The following is an 18454-nucleotide window of genomic DNA, read 5'->3' as shown; positions in this document are numbered from 1 at the left end:
AAGCCACTGGGGGTTCAAGGTGCTCCCATCCATCTAGTTAAGTTCCTTGAGGGGTCTAATTTCCAAAATGGTGTCACTTGTGGGTTGTTTCCATTGTTTAGGCACACTAGGGACATTCCAAACGTTACATAGCATCCGCTAAATATTCCAGTAAATTTTGCTTTCAAAAAGTCAAATGGCACTCCTTCTCTTCTGTGCCCTAAAAGTGGTTTTCCCACATATATGGGGTAGCAGCATGCTTAGCAGAAATTGCACAACAAATTTTGGGAAATTTTTTCCTGTTATCCTTGCAAAAATATAAAAAAATTGAGTTACATTTTTTGTGAAAAAAGTTAAATGTTAATTTTTTCATTCCAGATTCCAAAAATTCCTGTGAAGCACTTGAAGCATTAAAAAACTTCTTGAATGTGGTTTTGAGTACCTTGAGGGGTGCAGTTTTTAGAATAGTGTCACTTTTTGTATTTTCTGTTACATAAATGATTCAAAGTCACTTCAAATGTGATGTGGTCCCTAGAAAATGGTTTTGTAAATTTTGTTGGAAAAATTAGAAATTGCTAGACAACTTTAACCCTTATAACTTCCTCATTTTTTTTTAAATTGTGCTCATGTAAAGTAGATATATTGTTATTTACTAACTATTTTGTGTGACATAACTCTTTGATACGCCGTACGCACCACACACACGCACGTGCACACACACACACACACACACACACACATTACTCCATAAACCCCAGTGGCACAAAACACAAAGTAACAGCCTTCATAGCATGGCAAAACAAAGTAACAGTTTTCATTGCATGGCTCTGCTGCATCAGGACTGTGACCATACACACGTGGTGGAGTCCAATATTCAGGGTGGCTCTGGAGCCAAACACACACAGTCTGGTTTACCTGCTTGTCAGCATTCAGGTTTCTCACTGGCTAGCATCACATGGGTCCTGTCTTCTGGAGAAGCTGCCTACGGGGATCACCAACTTGCCTGGCAAGCACGCATTAGTCAATTCCAGACCCATCGAAGAACAGTAGCTTCCCCCACACAGTAGCCGTTACCGGCTCTGCAGATCCCTGACCTCACCTCGTGCTCTTCAGATGTCCGGTCCACACACACAGGACCTCCCAACACAGAGGCCACTCAGGATCACGGCCTCACCAGGTGCTTTACAGGGATCTGGTCCCCACTCTGGACCTCCCAACACCCAGGCCTTTCCTCTCACAGGACCTTCCAGCCAAGAACCATTCAGGTCCATCCACAGAAACCATGTGACCCACCCCCTGGTCACATTACATACTTGTAACCACTCCCATAGGTGGGTGGTATGTGTGTGGCTAGTTCGACCTGTCCAGCTCTCAAACTAGCCCTGCCAACCTCCCTCTAAAACAACACAATTACTTGTGGGACTACAGGTCCCAGAACAACCTTGCTTCAGGCTGACAGCACAGAGTATCTTCCTCTGCGACATACATACCGGCCATTCACAATAATGCCAGACTTTGTCTCATCACCATAGTTATGCCTGCGACTGCCTTGCATTCCTATGGCCTCAATACGCCTCCATGTGTATTCTGGGGAGACTATGCAGCACCCCCTACCTGTAACAGGGGTGACTGCATTACAACGCCACATGCACCCTCTTGCCTGGTACCACCAGTGGAACACCGTTGTGAACACGCCACTGCCGGGATCAGCCGGATGATTCACTGACTGCCACCATCTTTGTACAGGAGGAGCGCATGCACAGTTTTAATGTGACTGACGTTATCTGTCTGCACAAAGATGGTGGCAGTCTGATTACTGCGCCTGCGTGAATTCCACACAGGCGCAGTGAATCATTTGGCTGATCCCAGCGGCAGATGCACAACGTGTCTACAGGCAGAGGAAGCCGGTCACATTAAATGGGTTTTCCCACAAACGAAAGTTCATTTTAAAAATTGTTTGTGTCTGACCATGTACGGAGCATACCATATCTCCTGGGCAGGGGAGGAAGCAAAAGAAAATACTGACATTACAGCAGGGGATCACAGAGGATTCATTTTGTCAAGTAAGATATTTCACTGACTGTTTTTAAGCAATATTTTACCTCACAAAACTTATCCTCTGCGATCTCCTGCTGTAATGTCAGTATTGTCTTTTGCTTCCTCCCCTGCCCAGGAGCTGTGGTATGTTCTGTACACGGTCAGACACAGACAATTTTTAAAATGAACTTTCGATCGTGGCAAAACCTCTTTAAAAAGCAAATATCAACATGGGTCCTCCTAAAAAGTACACCGATGACAATGAAAGGAATGCAGCAAAGGCACGACGTCGAAGACAACAGCGGACAAATGAGATTCTTGAAGAGCAATTCTCAACACTGCAAAGCCTGCCCCCATCGTGACATTACTGTCCTCCCGATAGCATTGGGCCTCCATCTAGTATCACATAAATGGCCATCAGCTAGGTACCATTATACACAGGAGCTCTGTATATATTGTCAGTGTACAGGTAATAGAGGGATCCTCAGTGACATTATGCACATGAGTTCTGTATGTAGTGTAAGATGGCAGCCGGACGAGTCCTTGAGGGGAGATATGTGCAATCGCGGCTATTAGCTACAGTGATGTGAGCTCGGAAGTATTATCCAGCATTTTTAGTGCTGAGAGAGTTATTTGGCCATTCCAGGGCCGGGTTTTATGAGCGGTCATAAGAGATGGGTGGGAATGACCGCTCACATATCCCAACCCCAGGGGCGTGGTTTGGCTAAAATTTCTCATCCAGTGTATGTGGCTGGAGGTGTAGAGACCTTCAGTGTGTGTGCTAAAGACATTGACCTGAGCGGGCGGACCGGCAGTATTATATGGACTGTTTATTTTTTCTGTTTGCTTTTCACTTTGTGCCAGAAAAGGCTGTTCATTTGCTTTGGCTATCCAGAGCGGTTTATGCAGTTTTAATAAACTTGCTTGGACATTTAACTAAACTGCTTCCTGTGCCTACCTCAACCTCAGCCGAGTGAGTACAGATTCCTACAGTAGTGTCAGTGTACAGGTAATACAGTGATCACCAGAGTCATTATATCCAGAAGCTCTGCATATAGTATCAATGTACAGGTAATACAATGATCACCAGCGACATTATACACAGGAGCTCTGTATATAGTGTCAGTGTACAGGTAATACAATGATCACCAGTGACATTATACACAGGAGCTCTGTATATAGTGTCAGTGTATAGGTAATACAATGATCACCGGTGACATTATACACAGAAGCTCTGTATATACTCACAGTGTACAGTGATCACCAGTGACAATATACACAGGGACTCTGTATATAGTGTCGGTGTACACTTAACACTGGTGACATTAAACACAAGAGCTCTGTATATAGTGTCAGTGTATAGGTAATACGTTCATCACCAGTGACTAGTGTTCAGCATTCCGATACTGCAAATATCGGGTATCGGCCGATATTCGCTGTATCGGAGTTCCGATACCGAGTTCCGATGCTTTTGCGATATCGGATACCGGAATCGGAAGTTCCTATAGTGCAATGATGCACTATAATGAAGTGTGGTTGGTGTGTGGGCGGAGACTGCATGTGTGTGTGCGGGCGGGGTCTGTGCGTGACCGTGGGGGGTTCTGTGCGTGTGTGCCAGGACTCTGTGCGGCATGCCGGGGCTCTGTGCGGCATGCCGGGGCTCTGTGCGTGTGTGTCGGGTCTCTGTGCTTGTGTGCCAGGGCTCTGTGTGGCATGCCGGGGCTCTGTGTAGCGTTTTGGGGCTCTGTGCGAGCGTGTCGGGGCTCTGTGCTGGTGTGCCAGGGCTCTGTGCTGGTGTGCCGGGGCTCTGTGCGGGCCTTCTGGGGCTCTGTGTGGCATGCCGGGGCTCTGTGCGGTGTGCCGGGCTCTGTGCGTGTGTGTTGGGGCTCTGTGCGGCGTGCCGGGGCTCTGTGCGTGTGTGCAGGGGCTCTGTGCGTGTGTGCCAGGGCTCTGTGCAGCGTGCCAGGGCTCTGTGCGGTGTTTTTGGGATCTGTGCGGGTGTGCTGGGGCTCTGTGAGGGCCTGCCGGGGCTCTGTGCGGCGTGCCGTGGCTCTGTGCGGGCATCGTCCGATGGGACTGTAAGTCCCATCGGACGATGCCTACTACAATGACAGTGATTGACACATTAGCCAATGATGGGACAGTAGTAGTCCCATCATCCGGCTAATGTGTTGAATGAAAAAAAAACAAAACATACTACATACATACTAAATACAATACATTCATACATTACATACAATACATACAGTACATAAAGACATACAGTACATTAAACATAGAGTTCATACTCACCATTACTTGTCACTTTGTTCCCCGAAGCCAGTGTCATCTGTAAAAAAATATGAAAATAAAAAACAACCAATATACTCCCTGTCCACAGAAACCCACAAGTGTCCAATGACGATCTCCCGTGGAGAACGGCAGCATCAGCTGATGCGACCGCTCTCTAGGGGCTCCAGGAACACAATGACGGGAGGAAGGTATCCTTCCGCACTGTATTCCTCCGCCTCTGTAAAAAAAAGTCCGTAGTCTCACTTTTGGCATTGCTGTGTGAGAAATTTTCCCATGCAGCAATTGCCATAAAGTGAGATTTTGTCCTAAGGTAGCCTCTCAGTGATGCACTGCAGGAGCCATTGTCTCCTGTCAGTGTGTGACTGAGGGTCCTATAGAGCAGTGACATCACCCGATGTCACTGTTCTATAGGGGAGATCGTCGTGGGACACTCGTTATTAATTGGACTATGGCGGACAGGTAGTATATGGTTTATTATTTTATGTATTTTGCAGGCGCTGAAGTATGGTAAGTATGGTTAAATAAAGAATATTAAAATACTTTTTTCCTAATGTGTGTGTGTTTTATTAACCCTTTATTACTATTGGATTAATAATGGATAGGCGTCTTATTGATGCCTCTCCGTTATTAACCCGGCTTAATGTCACCTTACAATAGCAAGGTGACATTAAACCCTTATTACCCCATATCCCACCGCTACACGGGAGTGGGAAGGGAGGGGCTAAGTGCTGGAATTGGCGCATCTTAGAGATGCGCCATTTCTGGAGCGGCTGTGGATTGGTATTTGTAGCCGGGGGGGGGAAGGGAGGGGCAATATCCATGGCCCCCCTCTAGGCTATGAATATCAGCCCGCAGCTGTCTGCGTAGGCTTTCTGGCTATAAAATATAGGGGGACCCCACGTCATTTTTTGGGGGGTCCCCCTATTTTAATAGCCAGTAAAGGCTACGCAGACAGCTGCCGTCTGATATTCATAGCAGGCTACAAATATTGGCCCTCGGGCCTTCGGCTTTCCCCCTCTGGTGCAGAAAACTGCGCAGGAGCCCACGCCGTTTTTTCCAATTTTTTTTGTTTTTTTTAAAATTCAACGCTCATTAGAAACATCGGCCTTTCTGTTATATATCTATGGATATATCTATGCATAGATAAATTTATGGATAGATATATCTATAGATACATAGATGTATCTATCCATATATCTTGCTGCTTTCACACATCAGGTTTTTGCCGTCAGGCACAAACCGGCAAGTTTTGAAAAAAAACAGATTCGGCGGAAAAAACGGATCCTGCGGAAAAAATCGGATCCAGTGGAAAAAACGGATCCGGCAGAAAAAAACTGATCCGGCGTAAAAAAAACAGATCCAGCGGAAAAAACGGATCCGGTGGAAAAATGGATCTGGCACAAAAAAAAGGATCCTGCGGAAAAAAACGGATCCTGCAGAAAAAAACTGAACTGGCGGAAGAAAACGGATCCGGTGGAAAAAACGGATCCAGTGCAAAAAAAGGATCCTGCGGAAAACAACCTGATCCGGTGGAAAAAAACGGATCTGGCAGAAAAAAAACTGATCCGGTGGAAAAAACGGATCTGGCAGAAAAAACGGATGCTGCGGAAAAAAACTGAACGGGTGGAAAAATGGATCCGGCGGAAAAAACGGATCCGGTGGAAAAAACGGATCTGACCGGAAAAAACGGATTCTGTGAAAAAAAACTGATCCGGCGGAAATAAACGGATTCGGCAGAAAAAACGTATACTGCAGAAAAAAATGACCCGGCGGTAAAAAACAGTTCCTGCGGAAAAAAAACGGATCCGGCGGAAAAAACGAATCCAGAGGAAAAAAATTAATCCTACGGAAAAAAAGGATCTGGTGGAAAAAAACGGATCTGGCGGAAAAAAACTGATCCGGCGTAAAAAAAACTGATCCGGTGGAAAAAACGGATCCTGCGGAAAAAAACAGAAAAAAATGCATCCGGCAGAAAAAAACTTATCCGGCAGAAAAAAATGGATCCTTTTTTTCAAAACTCGCCGGATTGTGCCTGACGGCCAAAACCTGATGTGTCAAAGCAGCCAGATATATGGATAGATACATCTATGTATCTATAGATATATCTATCTATAAATACATCTATGGATAGATATATCCATAGATATATAATAGAAAGGCCGGTGTTTCTAAGGCTACTTTCACACTTGAGCTTTTAACAATCCATCGCAATCCTTTGTTTTGGGAAAAAAACGGATCCTGCAAATGTGCTCGCAGAATGCGTTTTTTACCCATAAACTTGAATTAGCGACGGATCGCGACGGATGGTCACACGTCGCGTCCGTCGTGCAACGGATCCGTCGTGTTTTGGCGGACCGTCGGCAAAACGTTCAAGTGAAGGTTTTTTTGTCCATCGCGTCCACCATTTTCTACCGCCCATGTGCGGCTGAAACTCCGCCCCCTCCTCCCTGGACTTCAGAATGGGAAGCGGATGCGTTGAAAAACTGCATCTACTGCCCATGTCGTGCACAAATTTCACAACATGCGTCGGTACGTCAGTCCGACGCATAGTGACGGACCTGTACCGATGCAAGTGTGATAGAGGCCTTAATGAGCGTTGAATTTTTTAAAAAAAGCGGAAAAAAACGGCATGTGCTCCCGCGCAATTTTCTGCGCCAGAGGGGAAAAGCCGACGGCCGGGGGCCAATATTTGTAGCCTGCTATGAATATCAGCCCGCAGTTGTCTACGTAGCCTTTACTGGCTATTAAAATAGGGGGACCAAAAAAAAATGACGTGGGGTCCCCCTATATTTTATAGCCAGAAAGCCTACGCAGACAGATGCGGGCTGATATTCATAGCCTAGAGAGGGGCCATGGATATTGCCCCCCCCCCCCCCCGGCTACAAGTACCAGTCCGCAGCCACCCCAGAAATGGCGCATCTGTAAGATGCGCCATTTCCAGCACTTAGCCCCTCTCTTCCCACTCCCGTGTAGCGGTGGGATATGGGGTAATAAGGGGTTAATGTCACCTTGCTTTCGTTAGGTGACATTAAGCCGGGTTAATAACGGAGAGGTGTCAATAAGACACCTATCCATTATTAATCCAATAGTAATAAAGGGTTAATAAAACACACACATTAGGAAAAAAGTATTTTAATATTCTTCATTTAACCATACTTATCATACTTCAGCGCCTGCAAAAAACATAAAATAATAAACCGTATACTACCTGTCCGCCATAGTCCAATTAATAACGAGTGTCCCACGACGATCTCCCCTATAGAACAGTGACATCGGGTGATGTCACTGCTTTATAGGACCCTCAGTGACACACTGACAGGAGGCAATGGCTCCTGCAGTGCATCACTGAGAGGTTACCTTAGGACAAGGTCTCACTTTATGGCAATTGCTGCCTGGGAAAATTTCTCATACAGCAATGCCAAAAGTGAGACTAGGGATTATTTTTTTTACAGCTGCGGAGGAATACAGTGCGGAAGGATACCTTCCCCCCGTCATTGTGTTCCTGGAGCCCCTAGAGAGTGGTCGCATTATCTGATGCTGCTGCTCTCCACGGGAGATCGTCGTGGGACAGTCGTGGATTTCTGCGGACAAAGAGTATATTGGTTGTTTGTTATTTTCATTTTTTTTTTACAGATGACACTGGCTTCGGGGAACAAAGTGACAAGTAATGGTGAGTATGAACTCTATGTTTAATGTACTGTATGTCTATATGTATGTATTGTATGTACAGTAATGTATGAATGTACTGTATGTAGTATGTATGTAGTATGTATGTTTTTTTATTTTCATTCAACACATTAGCCAGATGATGGGACTACTACTGTCCCATCATTGGCTAATGCGTCAATTACTGTCACTGTAGTAGGCATCGTCCAATGGGACTTGTATTTATCTCTATAGCATTCACTGCAAGTTGGCAATCATTTTTAGGCGTAGGTTTTTGAAGTGTTTTGACTGACTTCATTGAAGTCAATGGGTGAAAGACTCAATGAATTGACATACATTATTTTAAGCACCAAGTCTGAAGTTAAAAATAAGCAACATGTGCATGAGACTTCAGGATTTTCATTCATTTCGCTGGCATCAGTATTCCTTTGTGGTTTTTGTGACAAATCCACAGGGAAAATATGGGGCAAAAATGCAGCGTGTGCACATGGCCTAAATCTGCAGGTAAAAACACACATGCATTTGCATTATGGAAATGCACTAAAACACATGTAATCTCAACATGACTGTATCAATAAAGTTTTGTAATAGCCAAATAACAAAAAGTGTGAAAAACAAAGCAGGTTTAGCTAAAGTATGATATTCCAAGAATAGACAAAACTGCAGTCTTAAAAATGTATTAAAATGCATAAAAAAATAGACTCAAAAACACAATGAAAATATGCAAGTAATGTTATTTAGGTAATACGCATAGAAATGCTACAGAAAATAAAAAAGTCACCTAAAGCTCATCATGGGAACATAGTCTTAAAGTATATCATCTCTGAAACATTGAGGCGTTTCAGAGAAATATATACTTGGCTGCCCCTTGACAAAAGCTTCAGCCGAAACGCGTGTCGGGGTGGGCGCACAGACATCCTCTGATCCCCGTGTCCCATATGGCTACATTAATTAAGGTAATTTTGGCATTCATTATTACTTCACCCATATTTTGGGATTTCTGCTTACATTATCTGCTTACATTATATGGATATCCATGTAGGCCACATGGAATGTTGCAATAATTGTATAATAGCAGTGTTTCTATAACCGCATAGATTGCGTCTGCAGTAACGTGCGTTAATATTAACATGTAATCCCTGTATGTGCACCCAGTGTTTGTATATTACAGTAATACCTGGGATGTTGGTTTGTTTCTCTTCCTTTAAGGCTATGTGCACACTTTGCGGATTTTGTTGTGGATCCGCAGCATTTTTGGACATGCAGAATTTCACCAAATCCACAACGTAGTGCAGCTGTAGTGCTGTAAAGTGAGAGCACGAACTCCAGTGAACTACACTGTGAGAGTATTATCTTCGGTCAGTGTATCATCAAAGGCCCCTGTAGAGTGGTCACATCTCCCGATGTGACAGCTCTACACGGGAGATCGGCGTGGGACAGTCGTTATTAAATGGATTATATCGGAACAGGGAGTATTTGTGTTGGTTTATTATTTTTTTTTTTTGCAAGAGAATGAGGGCATCTTAGGAATTAAGCGTATAATAAATATGGGAAACTGTGTTGTGTTTTATTTCTTAAAATACTTTACTCTGGCTGTGTCTTTATTTAACATGTAACAACTATAGGATTAGTAATGGATAGGAGTCTTATTGACGCTTCTCCATTACTAAGCCATGGGCTTGATGTTACCTTATAATACAAAGGTGACATCAACCCCACAAAAATTACCCCACTTGCCACGGCTACAGGGCAAGTGGGAAGAGAGAGGCTAAGTGCCGGAATTGGCATATCTTACAGATGCGCCATTTCCGACATCATTTTTGGGGGGTCCCCTATTTTAATAGCCAGTAAAGGCTAAGTATACAGCTGTGAGCTGATATTAATAGCCTGGGAAGCTCCATAGGTATTATCCCCTTCCCAGGCCCCAGTCGCTAGTTTTCCCTCTCTGGTTTGGAAAATTGTGTGGGAGCCCACGCCATTAAACAGATATTGTGTTTAAGGCCGAGGTCGTACTTGCGAGAAACTAGCTCGAGTCTCACACCTCAATACCCGGTACTGCCGCCGGCACTCAGGACCGGAGTGGGCGGCTGCATGTATTTCTATGCAGCTGAATGTTCCGGTCAGAGTGCTGGGTATTGAGGTGCGAGACTCGTGCGAGTTTCTCACATGTGTTATCCCGGCCTAATGCAGATTTTGTGTGTATGTGTGTGTGTCTTTATTTAACTGTTTATGTACCATTTTATTATGTTTATTACTAAACATCAGGCCTGGTATTATTTATCTATCTATATATAGATATATCTATCTATCGATATATCTATCTATCTACAGTTGTGGCCAAAAGTATTGACACCCCTGCAATTCTGTCAGATAATGCTCAGTTTCTTCCTGAAAATGATTGCAAACACAAATTCTGTTATTATTATCTTCATTTAATTTGTCTTAAATGAAAAAAAAACACAAAAAGAATTGTCCTAAAGCCAAATTGGATATTATTCTACACCTAACATAAAAAAGGGGGTGGACAAAAGTATTGGCACTGTTCGAAAAATCATGTGATGCTTCTCTAATTTGTGTAATTAACAGCACCTGTAACTTACCTGTGGCACCTAACAGGTGTTGGCAATAACTAAATCACACTTGCAGCCAGTTGACATGGATTAAAATTAACTCAACCTCTGTCCTGTGTCATTGTGTGTACCACATTGAGCATGGAGAAAAGAAAGAAGACCAAAGAACTGTCTGAGGACTTGAGTAACCAAATTGTGAGGAAGCATGAGCAATCTCAAGGCTACAAGTCCATCTCCAAAGACCTGAATGTTCCTGTGTCTACCGTGCGCAGTGTCATCAAGAAGTTTAAAGCCCATGGCACTGTGGCTAACCTCCCTAGATGTGGACGGAAAAGAAACATTGACTAGACATTTCAATGCAAGATTGTGCGGATGTTGGATAAGGAACCTCGACTAACATCCAAACAAGTTCAAGCTGCCCTGCAGTCCGAGGGTACAACAGTGTCAACCCGTACTATCCGTCGGCGTCTGAATGAAAAGAGACTGTATGGTAGGAGACCCAGGAAGACCCCACTTCTTACCCCGAGACATAAAAAAGCCAGGCTGGAGTTTGCCAAAACTTACCTAGAAAAGCCTAAAATGTTTTGGAAGAATGTTCTCTGGTCAGATGAGACAAAAGTAGAGCTTTTTGGGCAAAGGCATCAACATAGAGTTTACAGGAGAAAAAAAGAGGCATTCAAAGAAAAGAACACGGTCCCTACAGTCAATCATGGCGGAGGTTCCCTGATGTTTTGGGGTTGCTTTGCTGCCTCTGGCACTGGACTATTTGACCGTGTGCATGGCATTATGAAGTCTGAAGACTACCAACAAATTTTGCAGCATAATGTAGGGCCCAGTGTGAGAAAGCTGGGTCTCCCTCAGAGGTCATGGGTTTTCCAGCAGGACAATGACCCAAAACACACTTCAAAAAGCACTAGAAAATGGTTTGAGAGAAAGCACTGGAGAGTTCTAAGGTGGCCAGCAATGAGTCCAGACCTGAATCCCATAGAACACCTGTGGAGAGATCTAAAAATGGCAGTTTGGAGAAGGCACCCTTCAAATATAAGGGACCTGGAGCATTTTGCCAAAGAAGAATGGTCTAAAATTCCAGTAGAGCATTGTAAGAAACTCACTGATGGTTACCGGAAGCGGTTGGTCGCAGCTATTTTGGCTAATGATTGTGCAACCAAGTATTAGGCTGATGGTGCAAATACTTTTGTCTGGCCCAATTTTTGGAGTTTTGTGTGAAATTATCAATGCTTTGCTTTTTGCTTCATTCTCTTTTGTGTTTTTTCATTTAAGACACATTAAATGAAGATAATAATACCAAATAATTTGTGTTTGCAATCATTTTCAGGAAGAAAATGAGTATTATCTGACAGAATTGCAAGGGTGTCAATACTTTTGGCCACCACTGCATATATCTATCTATCTATCTATCTATCTATCTATCTATCTATCTATCTATCTATCTATTGATATATCTATCTGTCTGTCTGTCTGTCTATCTATCTATCTATCTATCTATCTATCTATGTGTGTAAACATTATTCTTCAATGGAGTATGTAAAAGAAGAAGTTGGACAAGGAAATTACATCACAATTCTTTTTTTTGTTGTTAAATAATATATCTTTATTTAGCCTACAAAAACGCATACAAATCCATGCAGATTTTCAACTGAGTTTTCTGCCAAGAGAGAGGAAGAATCCACGCAGAAAATTCCACATGCAAATCCGCCACGTGTGCACATACCATTATTGTTCCTGTAATCATGCAGCATGGCTCAGATTCATGCTGCCCACGGTTTGGGCAGCATGAATCATATGACAGGCTCCCTTTAAGCAAAATATCATCAGCTCCTCACAAGATAAGTAGTAAATCTCCTTTACTTTGTTATTTGGTGTTGATAATATCCATGTCTTGTTGAATAGGACTAAACCATGGCAGTTGTATAGTTTGGAAGTATGCCCAGGCTGTCATCCACATTGTCTTCTGAGGATTGGGGCTTGAACTTGGCACTGCAACTAAATACAACCTTAGTCAAAACTCTGCTATGCGAAAAGCATAATTTGTCTGTTATTCATTTGTGGTAACCTTAGATGAACACTCAAATAGCTTTGATGAGACTCAGTATCTGAACCAGTGGTGAGCCCCGATCAAGGTTTCTTCAAGAGACTGTGTTATGGAAAGTGAAGTCATATAATACTTGACATGAAACCACAGCTAGCAAGTACTTTAGATACTATTGCAGGTTAAAATGATGTCTTGGAACCATATGATACTTACAGTCAGGTTTTTGGCTATATATAAGCATTAATAGGTAATTGACACCAAGGCACTCTGGTAAAATAAATAAATAAAAAAGCTTTTAGCAAATAGAAATAAATTATATTTTAAATATGTTTTTAAGCCGTGAGCCAAGACTTGGTTAAAATAATAAAAAGAGCTGTGATGCACCCTCCCCAAGCCCAGCACTGCCTCTACGCCGCGGCTCCAGTTATTGTTTACAGCCTGCATTGAGCCTGGAAAGTGTAAAATCTATTTTTATTATTTTAACGAATTACCGTTGTTTGTGTAAAAAACACTATTCCTGGAAAACTTAAATGACAATGTCACCTAATTTGAGAGCAAATATAATGCAGAGACAGAGACCCTGATTCTAGTGATGTATCACTTATTGGGCTGCCGTCTGTAGTTTGTAGTTTTGATGAAATCGCTGCTTTATCACCAGAAGATTATCAATAGAAGACTAGTAAACTTGGTGCCTAGTAGTCCTCCAAATTCATGAGCTCTGTATAACCCCACACCAACTATTGATTGATTTCTGTCTATGCACAGTGTACACAGAAAGTATTCAACCAGTGGTATGGGTAGTTTATACAGAGATCAGCATTCAGAGAAGTGCTAGATCTGCAGCAAATAAAACTGTGACTTTATAAAAAATATAATACACAGTCTAGTGACTGATATATCACTGGGATCAAGTTCTCTGCTTTCAGACTGGGTAGCAAAACCTGGTGACTTCCTTCAAGTTCTGATCAGATATGTTCTTAAAGCCGTTTTTGGTACAATTGTGATGTAGCTTTGAAACTTGTTTTTTAATTGCAGCCTTTTCATTTCAAAATTGTAACATTCAAAAAGCGTCTGCAGCAAGGAAGTGGATGTTACTACTTTAATCTACCGTATATTAAGGTTTTCAAAACCTTGCCAACAAAAAACTTGTTCAGCAATGAAGATTTGCGATTGAACTCAACTGGAAGTGTATTTGAAATTTTTTTTAGCAGCTCCCCATCATAATCCACATAAACTACATGTGACCGAACACAAAGGCTTCCTTCACAGTCATAATGCTGCAAAAAAAAGCCTAAAACAGTCTGATTTTAAAACCTCATAAAAAACAACATAGATTTTTTATGTGGATTTCTGTTGAAAATCATGTTGCATTTGTCATACCAAAAATACTCATAAAGGCTAGTGATGAGCGAATATACTCATTACTCGAGATTTCTCGAGCATGCTCGGGAGTCCTCCGAGTATTTCTTAGTGCTCGGAGTTTCAGTTTTTCTTGCCGCAGCTGAATGATTTACATCTGTTAGCCAGCATAAGTACATGTGGGGATTCCCTAGCAACCAGGCAACCCCCACATGTACTTATACTGGCCTGCAGACGTAAATTATTCAGCTGCGGCAAGAAAAACTAAAACTCCGAGCACTAAAAAATACTCGGAGGACCCCCGAGCGTGCTCGAGAAATCTTGAGTAACGAGTATATTCGCTCATCACTAATAAAGACTCATGTGGTTTTTAAAGTGCTGGCCACTTTTTAGAAACCCTTCTCAATCCCTATGATTCCCACTGGTGAAATAACAATAATTATACTCACCTCCAGAACCGGTGCCAATCCGCAGAGTCGGCACTGGCTCTTCTCAGGATCACAAATCATTAGCCAGGCACTAGCCAGGTTCAATTTAGGAGACAGTCTGGGATTAGGCACATGATGGCTGTGGGAGAAAGGACCTGCATACGGCGTTACTGAAGCTTAGGGACAGGCACAGGTTGCAGTCAGGAGGAGTCTTATCTCTCACTCCCTTCCTGAAGGGCTTTTCTCTTCTTTATTCATCCCATCATATTTATATGCTGTGCCGTTCATCGGCCTTACCTGTGCCCAATCATGACATTATAACCGACCTGCACCATTTTCCAGAGACCCTATGGCTCAAGGTGAAGTTTTTCTGCTCCTGATTAAGACCCTATCGGATGAGGTTACTGAGTTGGGGTCACAGGTGTGTGAGCAGTTTCAGCAGATGTCTGGGTTCTTGGTCTCAGCTCATGTCCAGGCTCAACTGGAACCCAATATATCTCCCCCTGTCAAGTTCTCTGGAGGGAGTGATAAATTTATGGTTTTTAAGCACGCTTGTAAATTATATTTCAGGCTCCGCTCTCGTTCCTCAGGAAGTGAGGAACAACAAGTGGGGATTGTAGTCTCCCTTCTTAAGGGTGATCTCCAATCCTATTCCTTTTCCCTGCCAAGAAACTCTCCATCTTTGCGCTAGTGTATGGTAATCCTGATGGCATCTCCCTGGCCTAAACTGCATAAGATCAAGCAGGGCCCAGTCTCGCTGAGATGTACTGCTCGGAGATAAGGAGATGGGCCACTGACGCTCAGTGGAATAACCCTGTCCATAGGAGTCTTTTTTGTCAGGGTGTGTTAACTAGGCTTCAGGGTGTGTACATTTCCTTCACTTTTACGTCTCCATTTTCCATTTCGCCTGAAATAGTGATTCTGAGACTATTCCGGTTCTTGTGGATAGCGGAGCTGGAGTCAGTTTGGTGGACTCTCACTTTGCTCAGACCCATGGTCTAATCGGTAGGACGCTAGCAAGATCCATTCCTATTCATGCTATTGCTTCTGCTCCTTTCAGCCAGAAGAATTTGACCCAAGTTGTACATAATGTGAACTTGCGGATAGGAACACTTCATTAAGAGTACCTGTCATGCTACGTCTTGGAGGGTATGTCTTCTCCCATCATCTTAGGCCTTCCCTGTCTGAAGAAACACAATCCGGTCTTTGATTGGTGGTCAGTTGGGGCAACTTTTTGTAAAAACAGTGTCTGCTACTATTTCTGCCATCTTTGTTAATTCTACCTCTTCTTCTCCGGTGTATGTAGCTAAGGTGCTACCAGAGAATAGGGGAAAGACTCAGACCCACACTTCAGTTTAACTCCGAATCTGGATGTCCTCCCAGGAAGACTGGTCAGGGGAGGGTGGTGGTTCCCTCGTAGTATCCTGAGGATAAGAGTTTGGTGACACGGGCAGAAGCCTCTGTTGTCTGTCCACGGAGAATACAATTGTGTGCCAAATATACATGTGGTAATAAATATTCAGGTCCGGACCTGTGTATGAATGAGTACATATGGTTGTCCACTAAAAACATCAGGTGGAAGTACGCATCTGGGACTTGGAGTTTTAGAGAGATCGGGCTGTATAGGGTGGTGACCATTCTCAATCATGGGACCTTCCAGTTGGAGTTACCCCCAATGATGCATGTACATAATGTCTTCCACAGGTCATCGCTCTGGAGATTTGTTGTGCCACTGGAGCCTACATTATTACCATCACCATCAGGCTGTGTTTGCTATGATCTTGAAAACCAGGTGACTACATAGGTGAATACTAGTGGTTTGATGCACCCTTGCCATACATAATTTCCAGTCAATTCCAGTCTTAATGGTCCAGAGCCCCCTCGCAGAAAGGGAGGTACTGTCACAAATCATTAAGGGATTTGTTTTTTCCTTTTTGTCCAGCAAGAGTTAATGTCAGTCTCTTGGTGGCAGTTCTTTTAGGCTGGTTAGCTGATGTTGGTTGGTAACCACTCCCACTTTCCTTAAATTAGTCACATGATCCATCTGCTGATCGTGGGTTTCAGAGTTTTTTTCTGTGCGGACCAGCGCGGGGTATGACGTTGGTGTTGCTGCTGTGGGAGTTCTGCTATCCTGGTGCCATTTTTTCAACTTCTGTGGAGCTTAGCAGCAGAGCCTGAGCTGAGTATTTTTTACACTAGCCAGGATCAATAGAGGTGACAGTCAGGTATTAGGCATGTGACAATGGTGGGGGGAAAGACCCACATAGGGCGCTAGGGGAGCTTAGGGACAGGCACAGGTTGCAGACAGTAGGTGTACTCCTTTCCTTTTTCCATCCCATCATATTTATATGCTGTGTCGCTTGCCAGACTTACTCAACGCAGAGCGTGACACCCTGTGGCCAACCAGCCTTCAGACGAAACACACACATCCAGAGGAATGGAGGGAACAGCAGCTCTCACTTCCTCCACATGTATGTGATTTGTCTGTAAGAGAAGAGACTGAAGCCAGCAATGATTAGCCACGGAGATCACATGACATAACAATGTCACGAGATCCCCGACAGCCAGTGCTAACATCACTGGAACAGCGCTGGTACTGGAGGCTAGCATAAGTGTTATTATTTTACAAGAGGACAACATAGAGATTGAGAATGGGTTTTCTGAGTAGATGACAACTCATTTAATAAGGTTTTTAGAGTTGACACTGTTGTGAAGAGATTTTAGAAGTATTTTTCATGGTTTTTTTTTATAGTGATACTCCATTTCACTTTTCTTTGCAGAGAGGTTTTTGAAACCTTGTTGTGTAAAAATCTCATAAAAAAATAAGCCCCATGGGACTAGCTGGGCACTGCGGCATTCCTGAGTTGTTCAGCTCCCAGGCTCTAACTGAACTCCCAAACTGGAAGACACTATATTTATCAAAGACAGCCCCTCCTACCAAACTAAGTACAAAGTGGAGCCCCATCTAGTGTCTTACGATAGGCTCTACACTTGCCCTACATTATACAATATTATATAGCAGCATAACACATTTACATTTAAAGGAGTTTTCTCATTTAAAGGGTTAGAAATGATCCACCTTCTACATTCCCCCTTCCTTTAACAACGGTCATCCCAGACCATTCACTAAAACTTGAATATTACAATAATTACTCCGCGCAGTGAGATACGTAAAACGAGGTAGAGTAAAATGGTGCAGAAACAGCGCGTGAGAGTCTGGTCTCTGAAGAGGTGCCTGAAAAACAGTCCTTCCATTGCAACGCTGATGACACGAGAACCAACATATAAGCAAGCATATGAGGTCAACAGTTTCATGAGCTCAACAGTTCTTTAAGGGAGGCGGCCCCATCCCTTTGTGCATGGCACTGTCCTGTGTGCCAAATGTGCGCTGCCTGGCCATAGAGCACAGTCTGTTGCTGCAGTCGCACCCGGTCGATTAGTCCAAGGACCCCCTTTTTTTTCTGGAGGTAGAGTTCCTGCTAACCAGCAGAAAGGGCGCAACAGGAGCAACAAAACTTTAATCAACAACAGATCCTCACTGACCGTACCGGCCACATTACTCTCGCTTCTGGGAGTTCTATCAGGGCTCACTCGCCCGCAGGGAAGCAGAACAGTCTCATGAGTTCCTTAGGTGCAACAAGCACAACTTTTTTTTTCTAGCAACCAAGTTCTCGTCTTCCAATGGTACTGATCCCATGCAGCTCAATCAGGGTGGTCCCATGCCCTCATTCAGTCGGAAAGGGACTCTGCAGCCGCAAAGTCCAAGGCTGCCAGGATGCAGCTGAAGCAGAGCTGGACTGGGAGGTGGACGGCATAGTCCTTGGTCATCATCCTCAGTACAGAGGGTCACTGCTACCACATAATAACCCATGGGGCAGTCCACTTTTATAAAATAGACCCATTCTCGCAAATTTATTTGAGGTGGCATTCACATAGATTTTGTCCTCAGTTACCGACTCACGAATTAAACTTAACCCCTGTCCCACCTTTGTATATACGAGATGGCTGCGAGTACAGCGACAGGCCATCGTACTTTCTCCATGTCGATGCAATTCGGCCCATATTTGTCT

The sequence above is a fragment of the Ranitomeya imitator genome, chromosome 5 (assembly GCF_032444005.1).
Source record: "Ranitomeya imitator isolate aRanImi1 chromosome 5, aRanImi1.pri, whole genome shotgun sequence".
Taxonomy (NCBI): Eukaryota; Metazoa; Chordata; class Amphibia; order Anura; family Dendrobatidae; genus Ranitomeya; species Ranitomeya imitator.
The sequence above is the reverse complement of the archived record's forward strand: the minus strand, read 5'-3'. Positions refer to the sequence as shown.